The 18,286-nt window shown below is 40.8% G+C and overlaps 1 protein-coding gene across 1 annotated transcript in view; it reads right to left on the bottom strand.

Moving 5' to 3' along the window:
* Window positions 1-18,286, bottom strand: part of MOB4 (MOB family member 4, phocein) — a 50,817-nt gene that overhangs the window by 31,286 nt on the left and 1,245 nt on the right. The window lies entirely within an intron of this gene.

Below are 18,286 nucleotides of genomic sequence, written 5' to 3'. Positions count from 1 at the left end.
GGGTTATCAATGACTGAATAAATAGCAATACTCCTACATTGAAATAAAAAAAAATCTGGGGGTTGAGGTGATAGGTGAATATGATGGAGGACATGCTTTCCTATCCATGCAAGAGTCTTAGATTTTATCTACGTCACCACATGGTGCCCTGAGCAACCTTAGGAATGACCCCTAATATGGCCGGGGTCTTTATAGAATAAAAACCAGGAGGAAAAACATTGTGTGTATCTAGGAAATTCTAAAATCCATGTAAAATAGTAATATTCTAATATTACTATTTTGTAATATGTGAGGCACTAGGTAAGTGATGAGAAACCTGAAGCCATAGAAACTGAGTTCCTCAAAGAGCTTAAAAATTAATGAGAAAAGAAGAAATCTATATGCTGCAAAACAAAATGTCAGATTGCTAAAGCAACCTCCTGTTGCCTTCTTTCTCCCTGTTCTCCTTCATGTATATTCTTTGCAAGCAGTTTCTGATCTTGCTCAGATGATTATTACTTAAGTGCATCAAGCTGAGGAATAACTTCCTTTAGACTGAATCAAGGTTTTTATTAAATGATAGGCATCCTGGATTGGAGCAATAGTACAGTGGGTAGGGTGTTTGCCTTGCATGCAGCCAACCCGTGTTTGATCCCCAGCATCCCATATGGTCCCCCCAGTACCGCCAGGAATAATTCCTGAGTGTAGAGCCAGGAGTAAACCCTGAGCATCGCTGGGTGTGACCCCAAAAGAAAAAAATGATAGGCATCCATGTAGGGGCAGAGTGATAGTACTTTGGGTAGGAAATTTGCCTTTCACACAGCCAACCTAGGTTCAATCCCCATCACCCCCTCTGGTTCCCTGAACCTACTAGGAGAGATCACTGAATGTGAAGCTGGGAATAAACCCTGAGTACAACCAGGTGTGGCTTCAAAACCAAAAACTAAAAATAATAAAATAAAAATAAATGATAAGCATGCAATTCCATTTTATTCTAAAGATAGGTAAAGTGATCAGATGGAGAACTGTGGGGAAAGATTTTCTTGCTCTTAAGAAGATAACAAAAAAGGATGGTTTCTTTCTCCTGCCACTGAACATTGCCAGGTCTGGGTCTGCCCCAGCCATGTTGGCTTGAAGGACACATCCTTCAATGTCAGAATAAAACTGACATACTATGAATGATACATATATGAGATAGCTGAAGTGTGCCTTGTAGTACAGATTATACATTTATATAGAGTTTTTTTGGTGGTATTGTTGGTTTTGTTTATTTGGGATAGGGATTGGATCATGAGGGGTCTATATCCAGTTAGGTAATTGAAGGTTACTCCTGGCAGTGCGCAAGAACCATATTATAATGGGGATAAAACTCGTGCATGCAAAGTGTGCACTTCAACCCTGTGAGCTCTTCACTGGCCCTAGGGTGAAGATTTTCTTTTTTTTCTTTTTGGTTTTGGGTCACATCTGGCTTGCTCCTGTCTCTGCATTCAGAAATCACTCCTGATAGGGCCAAAGAATGGTGCCAGAGATTGAAATTGGGTTGGCTGTGTGCAAGGCAAATGCTTTGTCCACTATTCTGTCACTCTGGCCCAAATATTCCTTTTCTGGCCAAGCTGAGTTAAAACATCAAGATATATTAATCTATGCTCATAGTTAAACAAATTAGTATCGGTATATGGTTTTATATACTTTCAACAGTATTATAATTTTTTTCTTTCTGAAAGTTATTAAAGGGACCAGAGATGCTTCAGGAATTAAGGTACTTGTCTTGCATGTAGCTGAATCTGATTCCATCTTTGCCACACACCTAAGCCCTGCTAGGTGACATCCCAAAGCACAGAGCAAGGAGCAAGCCTTGAGCACTGCCAAGTTGTCAGCCCCATACACACAAAGAAAAATTTGGAGGGGGTTACAGATTTCAAACTTAGATAACTTAAGAAACAAGCAATTCACTGAACTGCCATTGCACTTCTTTTTATTTTTTTACTTTTTACTTTTTACTTTTTTAATTTTTTTTTTTGTGATACTAGAATATTTGAGCTGGAGTGATAGCACAGTGGGTAGGGCATTTGCCTTCCACATGACTGACCCGGGTTTGATTCCTCTGCCCCTCTTGGAGAGCCCAACAAGCTACTGAGAGTATCTTGCCCGCACGGCAATGCCCGGCAAGCTCCTCGTGACATATTCAATATGCCAAAAACAGTAACAAAAAGTCTCACAAGTTATTGTGAGACATTACTGGTGCCCACTCGAGCAAATCGATGAACAACGGGAGGACAGTGCTACAGTGCTACAGTGCTACAGTGTTACTTGAATATTTAATCAAATTAATAGTGTTGGCAGTCCATTACCAAGATATCCCCAGTAACATTTTTTGCGGGGATGGGGGTACACCCTACTATGCTTAGGGCTTATTCTTGGTTCTGCACTCAGGGATCACTACTAGTGGTGCTCAGGTACCCATGAACGGTGTCAGGGATCAAACAACGTTGGCTGCATGTAGTGCAAGTGTCTTACCTATAGTAATATCTTTTCAGCCTGGCCCAAGTAATTTTTATGTCCTGACATTTGCACCTTTGTGTGGTTCTTTTGTGTTGACTAGGACTGACCTGTATAATCAATAGAATATTGTTTAAAATGATAGTATGTCAGGTCACAAATCATTCATGCCTGGCTCTCTGTTATCACTTGCCTGGGTGAGAAAGCTGCCATGTCTGAGAACATTCATGCAGCCTTCTGGGAAGGCCACAAGGTGAGAAAATGGGAGGCCCTGCCAGAGGCAAGTATCAACTTGACAGCAGGCAGAGTGAACACTCCTGAAAGTTAGTTCTCTAATTCCAAATGAGGCATCAAATGATAGCAGCCTCATGAGAGATGGCTGAATAAGCTATCCAAATCCGCTGCTCCCAAATTTCTGAATTATGGATAATTTTTTTATTGAATCACCATGAGATATAGTTACAAGCTTTCATGTAACTATGGATAATTTATGAGAAGTTTAAGCCATTAAGCTTGGGCTAAGTTGTTATTGCATAAAAACTTAGCCCAATATCTAATACAGTAGCTCCTAAACTTCCAGAAAGGAGAGATAAATTACAATAAATTTTATTTTCTCTTTTTCAGTGGGCATGTGATGTCTCTAATGAAATCAGTATTTTTCTATCCTCTCTCTCTCTTTTGTTTTGTGTTTTGTGCCACACCTCAGCAATGCTTAGGGATTACTTCTGGCTCTTTGCTCAGAGATCAGTCACTCTGGAGGACTCAGGGTACCATATGAAGTGCTGGGGATTGAACCTGGGTCGGCTGTTTGCCTGCTATACTATTGCTCCAACACCACCCCATCTTTATTTTCTTGATTACACTAACCTACAGCTGAAATTATGCTATTGTTTACTATTTGATTCTCCTTCTTTACTGTATCTGTTCTTATGGCACCTACCACATTTAAAATAAAATGACTGACTGGAGAGATAGTATGGCAGGTAAGGCATTTGTTCTACCTGCAGCTGATCCCAGTTCAACTCCCAGCACCACATATGGTCCTCTGAGCACTGCCAGGAGTGATCCATAAGCACAGAACCAGGGGTTTTCCATGAGTATATCCAAGTGTAGCCTCAAAAAAAAAAAACCAAAAAACTTTATAAAGGGCGGGAGAGATAGTACAATGGATAAGGCACTTTTGCCACACATGTGGCCCTCACTGGTCTTCATGCCTGGCCCTGCCCGTGGTCTTGAACATCACTAGGAATGACCCCTGAGTACAGAGCCAGGAATAAACCTTAAGCACAAATAAACAAAAAAACTTAAAGGTTTTGAAATATTATATGCACAAAACTACTGATAAGTTTGTAAATCACTGTTCTTTAATTAAATACAAAATTAAAAAATAAAAGATTTAAAGGATCAGAGAACTCAAATGTGTTGAGTGACTGTTCTTTGCATGAGGGAGGACTGGCACAATAACTAACACCAGGTGGTCCGATATGCACCACCACTCCTGAGCAAAGAGTAGGGAGAAGCCCTTGAGCCATCACTGTGTGGCCTTTATAATCTGACACTCACATAATAGGTTAAGATTTTTTAGTTACTGGGGAGGTCTGGCAGTACTCAAGGGATCAGGTGGTGCTGTGATCAACCCAGAGCTAGACATGTTAGACATGCCATACATGCTAGACATGTGTTCTCCTACTTAAGCCACATCCCTGGCACCCCAATGACATTCTTTTTTGGTGGAGGGCTGGTTTGGGGACCACACCCAGTGATGCTCAGGGCTTAGTCCAGGCTCTCCATTCAGGAATAAATCCTGGTGATGCTCAGTAAACCATATGGGATGCTGAAGATTGAACTCAAGTTGGTTGCATGTGAGGCAAGTGTCCTCTCTACTGTACTATCTCTCTGGCACCCCCAGTGACATTATTTTCAAGTCAAGTTAAAAAGACGCAAAGGGCATTTTGCAAGTCTTGGGCTAACTTTTATCATTTAAGAACTGGGTTTTCAATACCCATCTGATAAGGGGTTAATATCCAGGATATACAAGACACTAGTAGAATTGTACAAGAAAAAACCTCCAACTCCATCATAAAATGGGGAGAAGAAATGAGTAGAAGCTTCCTCAAAAAAGAAATACAGGGGCCGGAGCGATAGCGCAGCGGGTAGGGCATTTGCCTTGCATGCGGCCACCCGGGTTTATCCCTGGCATCCCATATGGTCCCCCAAGCACCACCAGGAGTAATTCCTGAGTGCAGAGCCAGGAGTGACCCCTGAGCATTGCTGGGTGTGACCCAAAAAGCAAAAAAAAAAAAAAAATGGCCTAAAGGCACATAAAAAATGTACATCGCTAATCATTAGGAAGATGCAAATCAAAACAACAATGAGATATCATTTCACACCACAGAGACTGGAACACATCAAAAAGAATAAGAACAACAAGTGCTGGCACGGATATGGGGAGAAAGGGACTCTATTTCTTAGTTGGTGGGAATACCGACTTATCTGGCATTTTTGGAAAACAATATGGGGATTCCTTAAAAAACTAGAAATTGAGCTTCCGTATAACCCCGCAATACCACTTCTAGGAAAATATCCTGGTGGTGCAAAAAAGCACAGTAGAAATGACATATGCACCTGCATGTTCATTGCAGCACTGTTCCAACAGCCAGAATCTGAAAAAAAAAAAAAAAAAAACCCGAGTACCCTGACTGGTTAAAGAAACTTTGATACATTTACACAATGTATTACTATGCAGCTGTTAGGAAAGATGAAGTTATGAAATTTGCTTATAAGTGGATAGTCATGGAGAGTATCATGCTAAGTGAAATGAGTCACAAAGAGAGGACAGGCATAGAATGACTGCACTCATTTGTGGAATATAAAATAACATAATGTGAGACTAACAGCCAAGGACAGCAGAGACAGGGCCAGGAAGATTGCTTCATGGTTGGAAGCTTGCCTTATGAGTTGGGGTAGAGGGCAGCTGGGATAGAGAAGGGATCACTAAGTCAATGATGATTGGAAGGATCACTCGAGATGGGAGATGTGTGCTGAAAGTAGATAAAGGGCCAAACACGATGGCCTCTCATTATCTGTACTGCAAACCACAATGCCCATAAATAGAGAGAGAGAGTAAGAGGTAAATTGTCTTCCATAAAGGTAGGGGAAGGATTGGGAGGGGACAGGTGGGGATACCGGGGACATTGGTGGTGGAAATATACACTGGTGGAGGGATGGGTGTTCAATCATTTGTATGACTGAAACTCAAACATGAAAGCTTTGTAAGTGTAGCTCACAGTGAGTCAATTAAAAAAAAAAAGGTGGGGGAGGGGGAAGAAAATGCTAAGGAAGGGGAAAAAAAGAACTGGGTTTGGGGGCTGGAAGAATAAAGAAAAACAAGAACAAAAATGAAGAGATGTACTCTCTCTCTACTTATGGGCATTGTGGTTTGCAATACAGATGAGAGGCCATCATATTTGGTCCTTTACTTTCAGCACACATCTCCCATCCCGAGCGATCCTTTAATCTGTAAGAGGGAAAGAAAGTTAGATTCATTTTTTTTTAGCTCATAACAGGAAAATCTCCAGATAAAGCTCAGATTATTTTATTAACTATAAAAATACCTAAGGAAATCATACAACTTTTGTATGGAGAAGATATTTCAGTTTCATGTAATATCCAAGTAAATGAAAAACACTAATTCAGCACCAACAAAATGACTTCCTGTAAGCTAAAGCATAAACAAATTCAAAGTCAAAGTGATAAAGTGAAGGACAAAACTTATCACAAAGAACTAATTTCCCAAACAGATAAATATCATGCAAATCACTAAAGGTCAGGCACTCAGTAGAAAAATGGGCAGAAGATATTAATAGTCAACAGAAACATTAACTTAACAGTAAAGGAAGGAAAAAATGTCAAACACATGAGATGCATTTATCATTATTCATAATGATAAAAGCAAAATGATCAGACTGGAAAAGTAAAATCTTTATCACTTTTTTTTCTGGACATTTTCGGCCAGGCCAAAACTGGAGGTGCTCAGGGCTTACTCCTTACTCCGTACTCAGGGATCACTCCTGGAAGGGATTAGGGGATTCATTTGGGGTGCTGGGGATAGAACCCAGTTGGTTGTGTGCAAGGCAACACTATCTGCTGTACTATCACTGCTGCCCTATAATATCTTGTATTATGGGGGATGGAAAGAAATCAGCAATCTCATGCATTACTGGTAAGACTGTTAATAGACTTTATATGAAGGGCAACGTTATGTGTGTATGTATATGTGTACATATGTGATTAAAATTCACATTTTGGGGGCTGGAGAGAAGTATACGAGTTAAAAGGCTTACCTTCCATGAAATCAACCTTGGTTCAATCCCTGGCCCTGCATATGGCCCCCAAACAGGGGAAGGACTGACCCTTGTGCACAAAGCCAGGTATAGTCCCTGAGCATTGCCAGACATGACCCAAATTTGCTCCCCATAAAAATTCAGATAATGTTCACACAGCAATTACATGTCTAGGAATATTTCCTACAGATAAACTTGTTCACATAAACAGAATAATTTATTTTTGATTGGGGGCCACAACCAGTGGTGCATAGGACTTATTTTTGGCTTTTTGCTCAGGGATCATTCCTAGCAGGGCTTGGAAGACCATGTGGGGTGTCAGAGTTGGTCATATTCAAGGTAAGCATGTTGCCTGCTGTATCATCTCTCCAGCACCGATGTGCAGAATAGCACTGTCCTCCCGTTGTTCATCGTTTTGCTTGAGCGGGCACAAGTAACGTCTCACAACAAATTGTGAGAATTGTTGTTACTGTTTTTGGCATATCCAATACATCACGGGTAGCTTGCCAGGCTTTTCCGTGCGTAGCTTGCCGGGCTCTCCAAGAGGGGAAAAGGAATCGAACTCGGGTTGGCCATGTTGGCTGTGTGCAAGGCAAACGCCCTACCCACTGTGCTATTGCTCCAGCCTATATAAGCACTATTTCAGTAACCAGTGTAAAAATGGGCATGCCTTTCTTCTGCTGAATTGAGTCTTAAATTAAAAAACAAAAACAAGGGCTGGAGAGATAATACAGCAGGCAGGGCATTTGCCTTGCACACAGCCGATCCAGATTCAATCCCCAGCATCCCATACGGTCTCTGAAGCACCACTAGGAGTAATTCCTGAATGCAGAGCCAGGAGTATCCCCTGAGCATCCTGGGTATGGCCCCAAAACTAAATAAATAACGAACACAAACAAAGTACCAACAAAAACTCATCACAGAATGTTTTCTAATTAATAAATATCTGGGGAGCATAACATGAAGCCTGCCATAGCCATGCCACCGGACTCTGTGCCAGGCTGTTTCACTCAGGGCACCCCAGAGGAGGGCAGGTGAGAGCCCTCCTTGGCACAAGGGATCCAGCCCAGGCAGCCGAAAACCTCCAGTTCCCAACCACTGCCATGCTCAAGGCTGCTCACCATACTCTTGGGCTGAGCCTCATGCACAACTGAAAGTATTCCTGGACACATCATAAGACACTCCCTACCCATTCTCCTAAGTACCACACCACATTTGATGGGGTTCAGATAATAGGCAGCAAATCATAGAGGGAAATATATCTATGCATGTATACATATTTTCATATATATATTTATATATATGAAAGCTCACATCACTCAACCTTTAACAACATGTTAATGATATCCTAAAGAATGTCTTAATGGCCCCTGCCAAAACAGAACAATCTTCACACTGTTTCCTATATGAATAATTTTTTGTAAGCATTTTCAACAGTTCTTCATAACAGACAATTCAAAATATATTATTTCGGTTGTGCTTTGGGACAGGGATCAATGCTTGGGATGGAAACATCCCAAATTTAGTGGTGGGAAGGTGTAATGGTGGTGGGATTGGTGTTTGAATATTAAATGTAATCAAATATTGTGAACTACCTTATAAAATAAAGAAATTTAAAATAAATAAATAAATATTTAGGAAACCTGTCAGTACCTGCCCATTTATGCAGCCTCCAGCAATGATATTTGGATCACTTGGACAGAAATCGAAGCAGAAGATATCCTCTGGGATTTCCAGCATTAGCTGCAGTATACCAGCTGCAGTACATTAGCTAGAAAACATACTAGCACACACAAAAACACCCCACAAGCCAGACAGTGAGAAAACTTATGAATATCATAACTAGAAAATATACTGGCACACACAAAAACATTTCTTTTTCTATATTTAAAAACTATTGTCATCATTTAGCTCTTATGGACTCATTTCTGAGAATCCTACCTGTAGACTGAAAGTTGCTTTTGCTCCTTTTTGGGATATTGGCCACGTATTCAGATATGAGAAGTTCAGGGGTTCAGCTCCATGAGGGCAATGCATTTGCCCATTTTGTTCCCTGCTATATATCTAGCTTGGCACCTAGTGAGCACTCAAAACTAATTTGTTGAGTGAGAGAAAATGTAAGTCTTATCACTGATAAGACATTTTTAATGTGAGAAAGATGCCAGGCTGGGGGTATGGCTCAGCAGAAAAGCACATACCTTGCATGTTAAGACCTAAGTTTGATCCCTGGCACTGCAAAATAAAACAAAACTAAAAGCAGATGCCAAACGATATGTCCATTGGGTTTTTCTAATTAAAAATATGTATTTCAGGGCTGGAGCAATAGCATAGCGGGTAGGGCATTTGCCTTGCAAGCAGTCAACCCAGGTTCTATTCCCAGCATCCCATATGGTCCCCTAAGTACTGCCAGGGGTGATTCCTGAGTGTAGAGCCAGGTGTCACCCCTGTGCATCGCCAGGTGTTACCCAAAAAGAAAAAAATGTATTTCATATACATGTGCATATATATGTAGTGCTGGAGATGTAACTCAAAGGTCTGAGAACATGTTCTGCATGCTGGAAACCCATGTTCAATCGGTGGCACCATGTGGCTCTCTGAATACTCTCGGTAACAAACGCTGAGCATAGTACCAGGAATAGGCCCAAAACACTTTCAGGTGTGGTCTAAACTATTCTCCTCAAAAGAAAAAAAATATGTATGTGTATATGCACACAGATATATGTGCATACATGACATCAATAAATAATATAAAATATTTTACTAGTTGACTAGGTGACTCAGAGGGGAAGGACCCTTTTCAATATACATCTTATTTGGTGGGGAGAAGTCTTTCAAGCAGTGCTTGGAGGACCAAGTAGTGCTGGGGATTGAACTTGGGGCCTGTCCATGCCAGGCATGCATTCTATCTCCCTTGCCCTTAAGTATATCTATATGTATTTATGTATGTATGTAATGTATATATTATATATATGAAACATGCATACACAATAAGTATATATGATTTTTCCATCCTTTCGGTACATCTTTTGAATTTGGGGGTAGGTGTACAGCAGTGAGTTTGGGCCGCTCATAGCTCAATGTTTGGGGGTTACTCGTGGCAGTGTTCAGAGAATCTTGTGGAGTCAGAGATTGAACCCAGGACCCCTTGACATGCAAAAGCATGTACACTAGTTATTTGAGTTATTTCCCTGGTGCCCTTTTTAAAATTTTTAATTTTTTTGGCTTTTTGGGTAACACCCGGTGAAGTGTTATTCCTGGCTTTGTACTCAGGAATTACTCTTAGTGCTGCTTGCTCAGGGGAACACCTGAGATGCAAAACAAATGCCCTACCTGCTGTACTATCACTTCTGGCCCACCTTTTTGAATTTTTAAAGTTAAACAAATATGTAATCCTTTTTCAAATAATACTAAAATCGAAAACATTACATACTTGATTCAAAAACGCTAAGGTATATTTAGTGCCCTTCTTTTACAGTTAATTTTTTCTGAGGAGGGATTAGGTGATTTATCTAATGTAAAAAGCTACATGAGGGCTAGAGCGATAGCACAGCGGTAGGGCGTTTGCCTTGCACGCAGCCAATATGGCCGACCCGAGTTCGATTCCTCCGCCCCTCTCGGAGAGCCCGGCAAGCTGCCGAGAGTATCTCGCCCGCACGGCAGAGCCTGGCAAGCTCCCCTGACGTACTCGATATGCCAAACACAGTAACAACAAAGTCTCCAATGGAGACGTTACTGGGCCCGCTCGAGCAAATCGATGAACAACGGGAGGACAGTGACAGGACAGTGACAGTGAAAAAGCTACATAGATCTAGTATCTAAGCAGTGCAAGACCAGAGCCTCTCTTATATAAGTTGCCTCAGAATACAGGAAAACACTTAAAGACTCTTCAGAGGGCCAGCTCATAAGCTCAAAAAGCTGGAAATCATGCTTTGCATGCTGGAGCTATGGTTTTGATCCCCAGCACTGCATGTTCTCCAAAGTAGTGCCTGGAGCAAACCCCCAAGAACAGACCTGGGAGTAGCACCCTAGCATTACCAGGTATGACCCTGAATCTAATCCATTGTCACATAAATTATATATTCTGACCTCCCTTTTGGTGTTAACAGTAAAAATCACAATTAACTTGCCGGAAAAATTTCGGTGTATGTCAGGAGAAATATCTGGACAGCACTTCTAAGAAGTTTAAAACTATATCCAGGTAACATTTATTGAAGGAAAACAGGGAGCTTTTGCCTTACCATATCAAACAAGATAATAGTCAGGAGATAGTTCAGTGGATAGAGCACATGGCTAGCATGTGGGTGCATTGCCTGGGTGCATTGCCCAGCACCATGTGGTCCTACAGGCATGCCTGGGTGCAGCCCTAGAGACACTCAGCACCACTGCAGCCAAGGTGATCTGGGTAATCCCTGATACTGCAGGGACTGAGCAGTTCTGCATCCTCACGCCTTTGCACTGAACCACTAGTTGGTGGAGAATTGCTGGTGCAGTCCATGGGCCTCCTCACCATTGCTTGGGAGGCCTCTCTTACCCTCTTCCTCCTATATTAAAAACAATGTGGGGCCAAGAATATGGTTCAAGCAGCAAATACTAAGCAGTAAATGTGAAGACCCAAAGTCCATTCCTGCCACTGTATGCACCACAACTCAACAGATACAGCAGGGTAAGGTGTGGTCTTAGCACTGGCAAGCAACAAACTGTCAGTTAGGCCCATAGCACCAAACCAAGCATTGGCAAGAGTGGCCACTATAAAAAAAAAAAATTAACTGGAGTGGAAAGAATAAAATCAAATAAAAAATAATAACAAACATATGTTTTTCTGGTTTGCGAGCCACACCTGGCTTTGCTTAAGGCTTACTCTGGCTCGGCTCTGTGCTCAGGAATCACTCCTTGCAGGACTTGGGGGGATCAGAAGAGACGCTGGAGATTGAACCCTGGCTGGCTATGTGCAAGGCAAGCGCCCCGCCTGCTGTACTATCTTTCCAGTCCCACAAAATAAGCATTTTTAATTTCAGTAGAATAAAGATTAGACTATAGAACCTAGGTTTAGAGGCTTGTTCTTTCAAGCCTGTTTTTTCTCTTAACACGTATTTTGCTTGCTTACTTTCAAGCCCATGTTCTCCCTTGAATACACCTCTCTGCATTTATTCACTCTTGAGAAGCCTGTGTTCTCTCTTGAACACGTATTCCCCTTCCTCTCCCCTCCTCTATGTAAGTAAATTCCGGTCAATAAAAGACTATCTTGCTTTGCTGAAAAACAAAACAAAACCCAAAAGCAAAATTCAGGAATAGACTTTTTCTTTGTGGGGATGGGGAGAGCCTCCCAAGCAGTACTCAGGAGACCCAGGGGCCACTCTCAGGTCACCAAGCTGGATAGTTCTGTGCTAGAGCTGGAGCAGAGTGTTTCTCAGGCCCTGTGGTGCCAGGGACCACCTGGGCCACCCTGCCAGTGCTCTGTGTCTCCAGAGACACATCCAGAAGTGCTTTGGGGACCATGCAGCGCCAGGACTGAACCAGGTCTTGCATATGCAACACATGTGCCCCTGACTTCATGCCAGCTCCTCAGTCCCAGGAATAGACAAAAAATTTTAATGTGTGAGGGCCCAGGGATGTGATTTGGGACTAGAATAACTCCGATGTGTGATGACCTCCCTGGGTTTGATTCCAGCAGAGCAAAAGCAGACAAAACTGAGTTGGGGTTAGGCTCAGTGGCAAAGCACATGACTTATATGTGTGAGGCCCTGGGTTCAATCCTTGGCACTTCAATTTTTTTTTTTTTTTTGCTTTTTGGGTCACACCTGGCAATGTTCAGGGGTTACTCCTGCCTCACGCACTTAGGAATTACTCCTGGCCATGTTTGGGGGACCATATGGGATGCTGGGAATTGAACCTGGGTTGGCCGCATGCAAGGCAAATGCCCTACCCGCTGTGCTATCTATCACTCTGGCCCTTCATTTTTTTTTTTTACTATAGGATAAAAGTGACCTCAAACTTTGGGAATGGGGGTAATAATGGATAACCTAATTGTATATTTTTTTTAAAAAAACCCTGATATAGTGCACATAGATTAAATGTTCAAAAGAAAATCTAGGTATTTATCACAAAACTGCTCGTTAACCTTGAAGTATGACAATTACTAACATATATTCTTTATATTTACAACTTTCTATTGGGAACGCAAAACCAGTGAAATCACTAAACAATATTGAGGTTCCCTAAAAATAAAATGATCATAGCTCTACCCAATTATCCTATTCTAGTTATATAGCCAAAAGAATTGAAAGCTGGGATCAGATCATTAGTATGGTGGGTAGTGTTTGCCTTGCACAAGACCAACTTGGGTTTGATCCCCAAAATCCCAAATGGTCCCCAGAGCACCACCAGGGGTAATTCCTGAGTGCAGAGCCAGGAGTAAACCTCTAAACATCGCGGAATGTGCCCCCAAAACAAGAAAAAAATATACTTAAAATCTGGATCTCAAGGAGGTATTTGTACATCTCTATAACTATAGTATTATTCACAGTCGCCAAGATGTGGCACTACCTAAATGACCCAGGGTACTGATGAGTGTGATGAAAAAAATGTACATGGTGTATTTTTATACATATACATTTTCATATAAAACTATATATTTTATATACACATGGTATTGTTCATCCTTCCAAAAAGGAAATTCTATTAGTGCCATGGATGAAACTTAAGGACATTAAATAATCCATCATGAGTCTGGAGGCCTCAGTAGCTTAGAGGGCCTGCCCTGGAAAGAGCCACAGATCAGGCCCCAGTGCCACTCTCTGTGCTGAATATGGTCCTGATGGCTCTTATATTTGTCTGGTGGCTCTGTTATCAGATTGCAGGCATAGCAAATGATATCCAGCTACACAGAATGTGTGTGGGCACTATGGCCACCTGTGGTTAGTACCCATGTGCACATCTGAAGGAATGCAGCCTTGGAGAACACTGCAGCTGAGTGTACAAGCACAATCTGATGTATGACTCCACTGAGCACCACAGTGAGTCTGAGTGACCCCTTGGTCATTGCAACATCAAATGAGAAAGAAAAGGAAAAAATACAGAAGTCTAATACTGCAAAATTTCCCTTATTTGAAGTATCTAAAATAATCAAATTCATAAAGAGATTGGTGGTTGACAGGGACCAAGGGGAGAAAATGAGGAGTTGATTTAACAGGAATAATTTCATTATTTGAAATTAAGTTCACTGAGTTGGAACTAAATTGAAATTAAGAATTACAATACAGGGTGATAGAAATTAATTATAATTTTTATAATTATAATTCAAAGAACTGAAATTAAGAATTACAATACAGAGTGATAGTACAGCAGGTTGGACGTTTGTCTTGCAAGAAGTCGACCAGGGTTTAATCCCTGGCATCCTATATGGATATGCAGAACCAGGAGTAACCCCTGAACATCACTGGGTGTGACCCAAAAAGAAAAAAAAATACAATATAGCTCCCTGATAATTTTATTCTTTCTCAGGGTTTTGTTTTTTTAGGGGGTCATAACCAGAGTTGCTCAGGGTTTATTCCTGGACTCCTGGCTCTGTGCTCAGGGATCACTCTTGGACATACTTTTGGGGACCAGATGGGATGCTGGGTCGGCCGTGTGCAAGGAAGGCAAGTATCCTAGTTACTTTACTACATCTGATCCCTCTTACAGGCTGTGTGACCAAATTATATTTCTCAACCACGAGGCAAGGAAAATGTGCTTCAAACCTGGTACATACATATCTGAGGTCCTGGATTTAATTTCTATAATTAAAAAACAAAATCTCATCTTTGCCAGTTTTCTCCATAAGTTAAATAACATAGTTCTTGGGTCTTCAGAAACCATCAGGTAATGGGGGAAATCATGGCCTTGAGACTGCATCCCTAACGACAGTTTTAGTTTCTTCAACTTTTCTGACTTTTATAAATTATCTACTCATCATCACAATGTAATGAGGTTACTTCAGGGCATCACAGAGCTTATACTAATTAGTAAACTGATGACCCACTTAGGTAGTATTTCAATGAGCTTTTAGGAAAAAGGGCAATGTTCAAAGAAAACAAACCTTTAAACTCAGAACTAAGGTTAAAAAAACTATGTGGAAGGATTCTAGAGAAGGTCTGCTGAACTGTGGTGGAAGTACTACTACATCTGGTGGTGGGCACTGTGTGGTAACATCATACTCCTCAAAAACAAACATTTACTCTTGCAAAACAATGTTATTTCAATTGAAAATACTTTTTAAAGACATTTAGTATTCTTGTAACTAAACATAGTAAAAATTCACTGTATTCACTGTCATCCCGGTCATCTATTTACTCAAATGGGTGCCAGTAATGTCTCCATTTGTCCCAGCCCTGAAATTTTAGCAGCCTCTCCTTACTCGTCTTTCACAACGCTGCTGTATTGGAGGCTCTTCCAGGGTAAAGGAAATGAGACACATTTTTGTTAGTTTTTGGCATATCAAATACACCACAGGGAGCTTGCCAGGCTCTGCCGTATGGTAAAAATTAAGCCATAGTATATCAAATACAACATATCCATAAATTCAAGGATGTATCTAATTTACTAGATATTAAAAAGATTATTCCATGTCATTTACTATTTTCATTATCTCAAAAATAAACACAGGAATTTTAAAACCCAAAACTGACCAATGGAAATATGTAACTGAAGTGATACAATGAAAACAGATTTAACTGAAATGATAAATTTGAGTTGGTAATCTTCACTCATTTCAAGCTTTTTTACCCTTCTTGGTTTCCCATTTCCTGAATGTATACCAGAATGTATTCCTATTTCCTGAATGTATACCAGATACCTACTCACAGCTACTTAAGATACCATCTATCCCACACCTTAGTGATTAACATCAGTCATTTATGGGTCTCATTCTCCTAACACTGAAAAGAGCCTTGAATGTGGCACTTTTTGTAATCTCTGGGCTAGGATGAAGGAGATGTTACTGGTGCCTGCTCAAGGTAATCAACGAACAGGATGATCATGATTGTGAGCGTAGCAAATACTTAGAATGAGTCTATAAAGGATTATCTGGACCTGGACCTGGGTACATACAAATCCAGGATTTGGGGCTTCCTAGTCAATGACTGTGGTTATTACTTAACTTCTCTGCTCAAGTCCTCATCAGTAAGGTAAAAACCCTAGGACTTAACTCACAGAGCTGTTGAAAAATTAAACCAGGGGGTGTAGTATAGTGGGTCGGGGCCGTGCACTTGGTCAGCCCCCATTTCTTTCTGGACATGGTTCTCTGAGCACTATCAGGAATTATCTGAAAGCACAGTTGGGTGTGACTCAAACCCTCCTCCCAGCAAAAAAAAAAAAAAAAACCCACAAAAAACACAAACCAATAATTGATACAACACTTGTCAGGCCTTAGAAAAGGTTCTAAGGTATTAGCTGTAACCATTAGCAGTGCCATCCTAGCAGATAGCACTAGCCTGTGTTAAAAATCATACCTGGCCTTGGTTTTTCTCTTTTTTTTAAACCCAGTATTTTCAGTAAAGTTTTGAAAACCAGAAGTGCCCAGGGCTTAGATTTATAATTTATAGTTCAGTTCAGGGATTTGGTATATAGCTTAATGGTGGAAATCATGCTTTGCTTATGAGACTATGGGTTTGACCCCAACTATCAAACCAGCCTTTGTGATGTTTTATCCTAATATAATGGAACCACATTATGTGACAGAGGGATAGGGATAAGGTATATGCCTTGCATGAGAATCCTTGGGTCTGATCCCAAGCACACACACATAAAAAAGAAGTTTCTAAAAATATCTTTAGAGGCTATTCCAATTACACTTTAATTACAATCTGTTACGCATAAGGTTAGAATATTGCCCCTTCATTTTTAGTTTCAAGGCTTTGTATCAGCATCAATTATGATGTATTAAGGCTATTAAATCACTAAAAATTATTCATTTATACATATTTTTATTTAGAAGCATTTATATCAGTACAGTGAAACTAAAAGTTAGAGACTGTTGTCATTAGTTTGGATATCACTAGTTTATTATAAAAGAGACATGGAAATTATTTACATGATGAAAGATTTCAGAACTTCGTGGAATGGGCAGCTTCATGGGATGCCATTTCAATAGTGGTATTTCAATCTACATACTTTCCAAGAATATCACCGTCTCTAAACAAGAAATAATCCTGCAAATACAGAAAAGATTAGTTAAGAAAACTTACAGTAAAGACTTAATTTCTTTTAAAAATCATTCATTTTACACACCTTGTCATCTAGAACCACTTTGGTGCCTCCGTATTCTGGTAGAAGTACTCTATCTCCAACTTTTACACTAACTGGTTGAATCTCTCCACCCTTAAAAAAAAAAAGTTATTCATTAGAAGACATCTAGCTCCGCAAATATTTACACAACACTTTTGTGACATCTGGCACCGACTGTATGATACCCCAGCGCACTGTTGGAGGCAACCCCCTCAGCAGAGTTCAATCCCTTTATACCAACTCCTCCATACTCAAATTACTGCACACAGTGGATTCAACTATAAGCTGGTTTCAGTGTAAAAGTTGGGAGTTAACAGAAGAAGGTGCTTTAAATCAAACTTTTTAATCATTAAAATATTAGTGCAACCCATGTACTATGTGAACAAACCAATTTTTACAACTATATAGATACCATCATCTTTGATATTTCAACATACAAAAAAAAAAAAACTCCTATATAGACTTTCTGAATTTGAACTCACTTCGAATCAATGTAATTTTTCTCCCAAATACAGACTTGGAATAAGGACTGAAGCAGAGTTCTCCCTAGGGCTTTTCCCTATTCCTAACTCCAGTATAGCTCCTTACTAGAACTTTCCCCAAGGCAGCAGGAACTTTGCAATTAACTTACTTGACCCCAAGGACATTTACGGTGCATTCTGGCTAACAGTTCACAGCAAAATCCCAGTAAGGGCAGTCTAATTTTCCCCTTATAAACATGCTTAAGGCCATGATTAAAAGATTCGGACAATTATGGAACTAAGAGTTCAAATATCCAGGCCAGAGTGATCCCGATGCCCCATATGGTCCCCAAGCACCGCCAGAAGTTACTGCATGCAGAACCAGGAGAAGCCCCTGAGCATCGATCACTGGGTGAGACCAAAGCATAGAGTTCAAGTTTCCTCTCAATTCTGGACCTCGGCCACTCGATTATCTTTCCACAGGAATTTTTTTTGGGGGTGGTGGTGGTGGTGGATGGGGAGAGGCACTCAAACTTACTTCTGGGGGGGTGGAAGGGATACTGGGATCAGTGGTGGTGGAGAATGGGCACTGGTGGAGGGATGGGTATTTGGTCATTGTATAACTGAAACCCAAGCACAAAAATTTTAAGTCTAGAACTGTACCTCATGGTGTTTCACTAAAAAAAACTAAAAACCTTACTTCTGGAGATTTGGGGGAGGGAGTGTGGTGTGAGCCATTGATAG

This window comes from Sorex fumeus, unplaced genomic scaffold (assembly GCF_029834395.1).
Source record: "Sorex fumeus unplaced genomic scaffold, SorFum_2.1 ptg000014l, whole genome shotgun sequence".
Classification (NCBI taxonomy): domain Eukaryota; kingdom Metazoa; phylum Chordata; class Mammalia; order Eulipotyphla; family Soricidae; genus Sorex; species Sorex fumeus.
Note: the sequence above shows the minus strand (reverse complement) of the source record. Positions and strands in the feature narration are given on the sequence as shown.